We start from the raw sequence: 8358 nt of genomic DNA, 5'->3' as shown, positions 1-8358 counted from the left end.
AGGTTGACCACAAGATTCCACTCCACGGCTAGCGATATGAATGAATATTGTGGTTTCCATAGCATACAAAATCCCTTTCTGTCAATTTCATGGCTCAAAGGGGGAGGGGATTCGAGGCCTCCTGCATCTAGTAGACATTTGTGACCATAATGGCCTACTCAAGCCAACCGATGTATGCGACACCAATAGAGAGAACCAATAGAGCAAAGATACACATTTTGTAGCCAACACATCCGCATGCAGAAGGTATGTGGAGGCTTTAACACAAATGCACCATAAATGAGATGTAGACACCTCCCATGTCAACACAAAAAACCTATAAGTGCATGGCAAGGGTGATGTGTTGGTGCTTGCTGGTGTCATTGTAAGAGGCTTCTTTTCTCCTTTATATCCTGTATGGTACCATGACTTGGCAATCAAAAATGTTTGTTTAGTTACCATTCTTGTAATTAGGGCTCTTTACCTTTGTCGATTGCCTTGATTACTCAAAATGTTTGCTAAGCACCCATTCACGACATCTCTTTTTTCCAAAGAACAAGTTTTTCTAATTCTTTGAGAAGCCTTCTTTACTTCTTCCCTACTCTCAAGCAATTATCTCCAACAAATGATTGTATGTTGAGGCATGTTAGTTACGAACAATAAATCCTACCATATTAAATATCCTAAAATCCCCAACACATATCAACTACGTTGATCCAAAATGTGTCACCATAATATCCATTTACCTAGGAATTCTTGGGTGTGCATAAAATTTATCACTGACCCAAATTACCCACCCCAATCATAACACCTACCTTGATATGATCCCTCCTAAGAAAGAATTGAGAACCAATGAAAAGAGAGCTTCTCTCTTCTCTTGGAAAAATGTCTTAGAGACATCCCCAAAGTGTAGACTACCATATAATTTTTAAGCTATACCCTTGGATGTGGTTGGGCAAAGGGTATACCTTGCTTGGGGTGGAAGTTAGCCGTTACTACTTGCAAAATCACGTTTGCCAACTCAAGTATGATATACCTCCCCAAAGAATGTCTCTCATAATGATGAATAACATGAGAACAAACAAGGGAGAAAGCTCACACCTACATATGTCAGAAGACCTCTCTCATGATCATAATACCATAGTATCAAATTCTTTTTTGGCAAGTGAAAGAAATCCAAGCTTATCCTTAACCTTGATTGAATGCAACTCAAAAGACCAGTATCAAATGAATCTACTATAAAACTACTATACTTGAGATATTTTTCTTGCCTTTGGAGAATGTAATAAATTCTCTCTCTCTCTCTCTCTCTCTCTCTCTCTCTCTCTCTCCATCTATTTACAAATTTACAATGTCACATATCTCGTAGTTTGTGGATAATCCTCCAAATGGAGGAGTTATCCTTGTATCTTGATTCTTTCTACCCCAATAGCATCTTCCCACATCGTAGCCATTAAAGACTAGTTTTTAAGTATACAATATGATTAAAGACCATATGAATATAACGATCCATACTCTGAATGATATAGCAAAAGTGACAGTAAATTTAGAGAGCTTAATGCCTCGTGATTCCATCCACGCATCAGTGGCCCATTTCCATGAGTTGCATACTACAAAACAGTTCCAAAACATGTGTCTCATGGTTTATGGCCTACTACATCTACAACATTTACTGTTGAACATGTTGTTCTTGCCTAGTTCGAATGATTCTTCACATAGAGACCTTGTGCTTCATTGAGCAAAGACTATATTCTTTGCAACTTTGAAGACCACTAGTTTTGATCCTTATGAACTGACCATATTTTAAAACATCTAATGTAAATTTGAGAATCTGGGAGGTATGTCCACCAGTTTACTGATTGAATCTTGATTGAATGGAATTAATTCAATGTGATAGGCATGCATGGCATAAGGAATGAGAATTGCTTGCACAATTTTTAATCTTACACGCAGAGGCCACAAGGGCAGTATTGAATTAATTAAAAGGATTCAGGAGCCAGCGGCCCCACGGAGATGTCAAAGTTTGAACTTTGACAACATCTCCAACAACATCTCTGTATTTTAGCGTGCCCTGCTCATGCGGCTGTCATGCACCGCCGCATTAGTGCAGGCAGCCATGTTATTATTTGCCTCACTGGTAGCGGCAGAAGGACTGCTGTCCCCGGGCCTAGCGGCGCTCAAGTTCCCTCTTTCTGTAGGCCAGCAGGTGGCTACATACACGCAGCAGCTCGCCTCCTCCGGCCGCTTCACCAATACTGAGGAGTTCTGCTGCAAAGGCCTGCATTCTGTACGGCGCCACGACCTTGTCCCTTACCTTCAACAGCTGCACGCGCATGTCCAAGCGCCGCAGACTGCTCGATGACTCCATCCTTCAATGCCGTAGCAAGCATGCGGCGGAAGCCGTGAAGACCCTAGAGCTCTTCTTCACCCGCTTTAGTGACATGCAGCTCGGCAATACGATCATAGTCTCCGAGCTCGAGTTTCTAGGGTCGCACCTCTCCACCTCCAGGTCCTTCCTGCCCAAGACCATCTCCGACCTGCTCCCCATGTCCGTCAACAAGCTGCCCAGTGTGCTCAACACACTAGACATCGCGTCCACCTCCGACATGGCCACCAACCTGCAAATGTGCACGGACAAGGACCCCAAGGGCTTCAATGATCGCACCTGCTCATTTTCCCTGGAGGACCTCACCTCCTTCGTTACCAGTAGGCTGGGCACCAGCACTCCCAAGGCCATGGAGTTCTTCTACGACGCCACCATCATGGACCAGCCGCTCACCATCCTGAGCGTGGACCTGGTCAGCCCCGCTGGCACCAAGCAGTACTCCTGCCACACCATGTCCTTCGCCTTCACGGCGCAGTACTACCACAACCTGCCTAGCACCAACATCTTGTAGTGCATAATGAGGTAATTTTACGTGTGTGATAACAATGAACGAAGATCTCTGCAAAATTTCAAGAGAGCCCCGTAAGCCGCCCTCTCATTAAATGACACGGCACCTTGGAAGGGATCAATGGTTCATGATGCTTGACAATCATGGACCATGGAATTGAGAAGTACATGAAAAACTGGGTAGCTTGGGATCTTGATCTCACAATCTCTCTTTTGGGAGGCCAATGAATTACCAACCCATTATCACATCCTATTTCATAGTCCCTAACCTAGATGATAAGGAAACTTAACACCGTTTTAATCTTTGAGACTTTGGTCAAGCATGAGCTAACCTGCACGTGTGAAAGCTAGATGTTCTTAGGCCCAAAAGCATACTTTAAATTGGTAAAGTATCTTGCTCATGTGCATGCTTGTGCCAAAAATAGCTGATGCACCTCGACCCCACAAACTCCCTTCCAAGAATAGAGTAGTGCTCACCAATTCCACATGAAATATGGGCTCATTGATGAGCTCTTGACATGAGTATTCTTTTGATACAATGGATTCAAGACAATGGGCATTTATAAGCTTTTCTAGAGTATGCAATTAATCCACTCAAAGTCGCCCTATTGGAAAAAATAATAGACCCTAAATGCTTCTAATGCAAAAGAGGTATTACTCAACTAGGATGGATGCTTTATGCGAGCATGAGAAGCTCGGCTGCTTGCAACTAGCAATGCTCTCTGATTGTCAGTGTAAATAGTGTTGGCAATGTCGTGTCCAACACCCAAATCATCCATAAGACATCTGAGCGTCTTTATATATGGCTCAGAGTCTATTAAAGTTGGTTTGATCACCTATATATATATGTATCTTGTCCAAAATATGAATCAATCCTGGGGAGCGTACATGGTGTGTCTCTTGTCTTCCCCCCCCCCCCCCCCCCCCCCCCCTCCCCCCTCTCTCTCTCTCTCTCTCTCTATCTCTCTCTCTTTCTTCCCCCCCTACATCTCAACATTGTATCAGAGAGGGAACGATCGTGCGACAATTCAACTCATGATGACGAAACATATTATATGAATGTGATTTGCTAGTAATATTTGTAATTTCTTCAAATTTTATTTCTAAGCACTGATTCTTATTAACCATGATTATTTTGTGTTGAGAAGAATATAGTTAGTGTTTTGTGTAGTGTTTATTGCTAATCAATGTGGTGATCATTGATCACATTTACTTTCTGATTTGTATTTTGACACCTCAGGCTTTGTCTCAATTTCTGAGGGTCTTCTGCTCAAAACTGGAGAAACGAAAAAGCATGCATGATCGATCATCGTTTTGTCTAAAACTTGTTCATCTACTTGTGCTCTTTCATTTGAGTACTTGGTTTGCAGCTTGACGTATGTTTCGTCTTTGTAAAGCTTCCGTGATCATTTTGCTATTTTTAGCATCAATGTTTTTGATCAAATTTAGCATTTAACTATTCATATTGTGGCCGTCACTCTCGAGCCTCATGCCACTCTGTTTTGAGGACTCTTTTATTATTGACCTATTTTTTGAGTGTCGTCTCTCGTCATCTTTGAACGTTCATAGATTCGAAAAATTATTGTCGGCTTGGAACTTTCCAAGATTGCAAAGGCACGATTGTTATAACAACGACTTCACCCAAGGTAAATTCCACCTTATTGTTCAAAATCCTCTCTTCCAAAACCTTTTTGAGATCCATTGCTGGCTCTATATTGGATTGGAGTTTGTAGGCTGGGCCCTTTGCTTTGGATTTTGTTACTTCCTTCTTCTTCTCTTTGCACGCTTCTTGCATAGGCACTCTGGGGACAGGCAGCTGTTGTGGGGAAGCTGATCTATGAGGCACTATGTGATTTTTGCCTCTACTCCTCATGGCCCGCTTTGAAGGCCCGTCATCCCCATTCTCATGCCTGCGTTTCCTTTTGATAATGGACTCATTGGCTTGACATTTGGCATTGTAAGCATGCACTAACATGGAGTCTACAAGGTCATTCCAGCCTGTTTCTAGCCGAATGCAATCTCCATCTTTATGCAAGACTTCTTAAGTCATTTTACCCTTCACAACAGACTCTATTGCCCATGGCCACACTTTTCCAATCCCATTAACTTATTCTTCCCCAACCTTGACTCATTTTTGCTTTACAGGCTCCACCTTCAACCCATAGGCGGCTCTCTCGACCATTGAGATGGCATGGCTAGTAGCCATGCCCTAAACTATCTTCTTCATCCCACCTTTGCCAAAATTTGTCGCCAAGAGATTACGTGTCCCACTTAAGTGAATTTTTCCATCTTTAAAGAAAACAAGCTCCTTCATCAAAGCATCTTTGAACGTTTCACAATCCCTTTTTACATGGTTAGTACTATCACACCATATGCATATATTTACAAAGCCTTCTCTATTTTGAGGTAGTTGCCCTATCGATTGACCCGATGGTTGCCAATTTTCTTCTAGCCTTGTAAGCTTTAACTTCAACTCTTGCATTTTCTTGGCAATATCATCTATAATGGACTTGTCACTCAGGCTTTATAGGACTCTTAGGCACAACTGGGGCTTGAGTAGGGTTAACTATCATCTTGTCTCTCTATTGGGTTGTTGCTTGGCTAGAAGTGAAATTGCATTTTCGACTTCATTCCAATTAGTCTTCAAGCCCTTCTTTTTCCAAACTACCCACTCATAAAAAGTCCTCTTTGTCACCCTTTTGGAGTCTTCCATGAAATTGTCTTTGTTAAATGCTAATTTGAATGCTTCCCAAGTTGTCCCATGCCCATTTATGATTCCCCTTACATGCTCTTTGATCTCGGGAACCACAACAAGCTCAAAGGTCCTGGCTTTAAGCTTGTCCTTATACTTTGCAAAAGCAATAGATCCATAGAGTGTTAATCCTACAAAACCTATAGAAAACATTTCTTTGCATATACCTCATGCAATAACATTTGTCTTCTTGTACCACTGCAATCCTGCTCTACAATGGTACATGACTAAAACCCCTTATATCCCTGTAGTCCTTGATTTCTTTTTTTGTCTCTGGCAAGGGTTTCTCTCTAAGACTGTCATGGTTCCTTTCATGGTCCACAGAAACAATAAGGAGCTGTACTATACGCTTTCCATCCCTGCTCCTTATCCTAGCATAGGATAACCCATCGTCCATCACCTTGGTTTCCATGCGAGTAGAAGTGATGTATGGCTGCCCAAGGATAAGAGGGTATGTAGACATCTCTTGTACAAAGCAATTCTCGTCATCTTTTACATCCGCCATAGTCACCTTTACATTTGGACGAAGCTCCGTACAACTCCCCTGATGAGTTTTTTGTTGCACAAATCATATATCCATGATTTGTCTCAATTGGCTATTTTCCTTTTTGAGAAAGACTCTTTGACATGAGGTTAATTTATGAACCATGATCTATCAATGCAATATATGGCTCTTCTAAGTCTCCCACTTTTACCAGGGACTCAAAATTAGAATGGACTTACAATTTCTTTGCTCCCCTTCAAGTGTGTGACTACTACCATTTGTAGATTTAAAAGAGTTTTTTCTTTCTTCACAATCAATCAAGACGTGATTTTTTGTCATCCAATCCATGCCAATAATTATGTCATGCACCCCCATGTCTATGAGATTAAAAAATCCTTTATGATTTTGACCATTCTCACATGAATACCAAATAGATTGTCATAGGGATTTTGTGATTTCTTCACAAAATCTCTTAGAATTTGAGCTTATTTGGTTTGTGGGTTTTTGATATTCACATGGACTCTCATACCGAGAAGCTCAACACCTTCCCAAGTCCATCGTAAACTTCCTAACATAATTCTTTGTAAACCTGACATAAAATCAACAAGGATGAGAATTTGAGACCTTAGCAAAGACATAAAGCTATGGTGATCAAGAAGATGAACATGGGATTTTCACTCTACATGCTAGATCTAGAAGCTCCAGAAAGGAGGGAAGTGTCTACTACCAAGGCACTTCGATTGTTTTCAATGTGATGGTGGAGATGTCACCAATACGTACACAATTATTCAAAGGATATGGAGATTAATAGTGTAATGGCTATAGAGTTGATGAGAAGCTTTGAGCTAGTTGCAGCTCTTCAAATTACAAAGCATGTAAGGACATTCATGATGGAGCATGGAGATATCTAGGAGGATTTCAAGGTAGAATCGACAATGTAAATGTCAAGGAAGATTTTAAGAAAGTAACCAAGATAGCATTTCTAGAGTGGATTTCCAAAAAACTATGCGCTTCTTGTTGGTGCTCTGTTGATGGGAGTTTGAATGCCACTATCCTTAATTATCTGGGATAGAGAAATTGAAAAGATTGAATTGTTTCTTCAGTTCGTAGGACCTAAGATCCAAGTAACTTTGAATATTGAAAAGATTGAATTGAAGTTGACATTAGATAACAAGGACAATGAATAGGGATTGAAGACAGAATGGAAAGAGGTCAAGGATACAATGTCACTTCTTACAAAGATACAAAAATGAAGACATAAAATAGTAGTGAATTCTCCATAAAAGTCAAAGTACTTAAAGAAGTCCTACATGGACTTGGAGACTCTGCTTGCTTGGAGATGGGATGGAAGGGTACTTTTGACACCTTATCCGTCCTACATGGACTTGGTGACTCTATTTGCTTAGAAATGGGATGGAAGGGTACTTTTGACACCTTATTAGTGCATGCTTATATTGCAAGGTTTCAAAAATTGAAGTGAGCATTGAAGAGAAACACATGTGACAAAATGGTAATGAAGGATCTTCAAAGAGGGTTACTAGAGGTGAAGGAACCATACATGAAATTTTCATGAGGCTACTGTTGAGAGAGAAAGAGAGAGCACAGAAATAGAACCCCAAAGTGTGTAGAATACACACATGAGATGATGTATATATAGAGGGGACCTGGGTGCCATATATAGAGAAGCCATATATTGAGTAGCTTCACATATAATCTCAACACGCCAACTCAAATAAGGGTCCCTAACTGTGGATGAAAAAAACCCTTGGGGGATCAAGGGAAAAAACCCACAGCTCTATATACACCCACCGTTATATTATAAAAATAATTGAATGTACAAATGTTCATGAGGAGCTACATCACTCCTTTTACAATGAATATTTTATGAGGAGCTACACGAATCCTTTTACAATGAATGTTTTATGAGGAGTTACATTACTCTTATCCTATCAAATATAATAATGAATATAAAGGTTCAATAAAGAGGTGTAAAGGCTTTTGATTAGCTCGTAAATCAGATGTGTCTCCGTGAATCTGTTGTGTAGCTTGTCATCAATATGGCATTACCAAACATGTCTTCATAAATCTTTTATTGTCACCAAGTTTGTCTTCATGAAATCAATTCTTTGATCAATCCTACATAGATCATAGACTCAAAAAACATAGTCATGAAAATTATTAGCATCGTTAGTGAAATAATTACGTTCACAATGCCATAAGAGATGGTTTGCCACGCCACTCTTTTGACGA

General features: G+C 40.6%; 1 pseudogene; it reads left to right on the top strand.

The window, feature by feature from the left end:
* Positions 1-2056: 2056 nt before the first annotated feature.
* On the top strand, positions 2057-2876 carry LOC147455468 (BURP domain-containing protein 17-like; annotated as a pseudogene).
* Positions 2877-8358: the final 5482 nt, after the last annotated feature.

The sequence above is a fragment of the Adiantum capillus-veneris genome, chromosome 6 (genome assembly GCF_014529385.1).
Source record: "Adiantum capillus-veneris isolate H3 chromosome 6, ASM1452938v2, whole genome shotgun sequence".
Lineage (NCBI taxonomy): Eukaryota > Viridiplantae > Streptophyta > Polypodiopsida > Polypodiales > Pteridaceae > Adiantum > Adiantum capillus-veneris.
The sequence above is the reverse complement of the archived record's forward strand: the minus strand, read 5'-3'. Positions and strand labels throughout refer to the sequence as shown.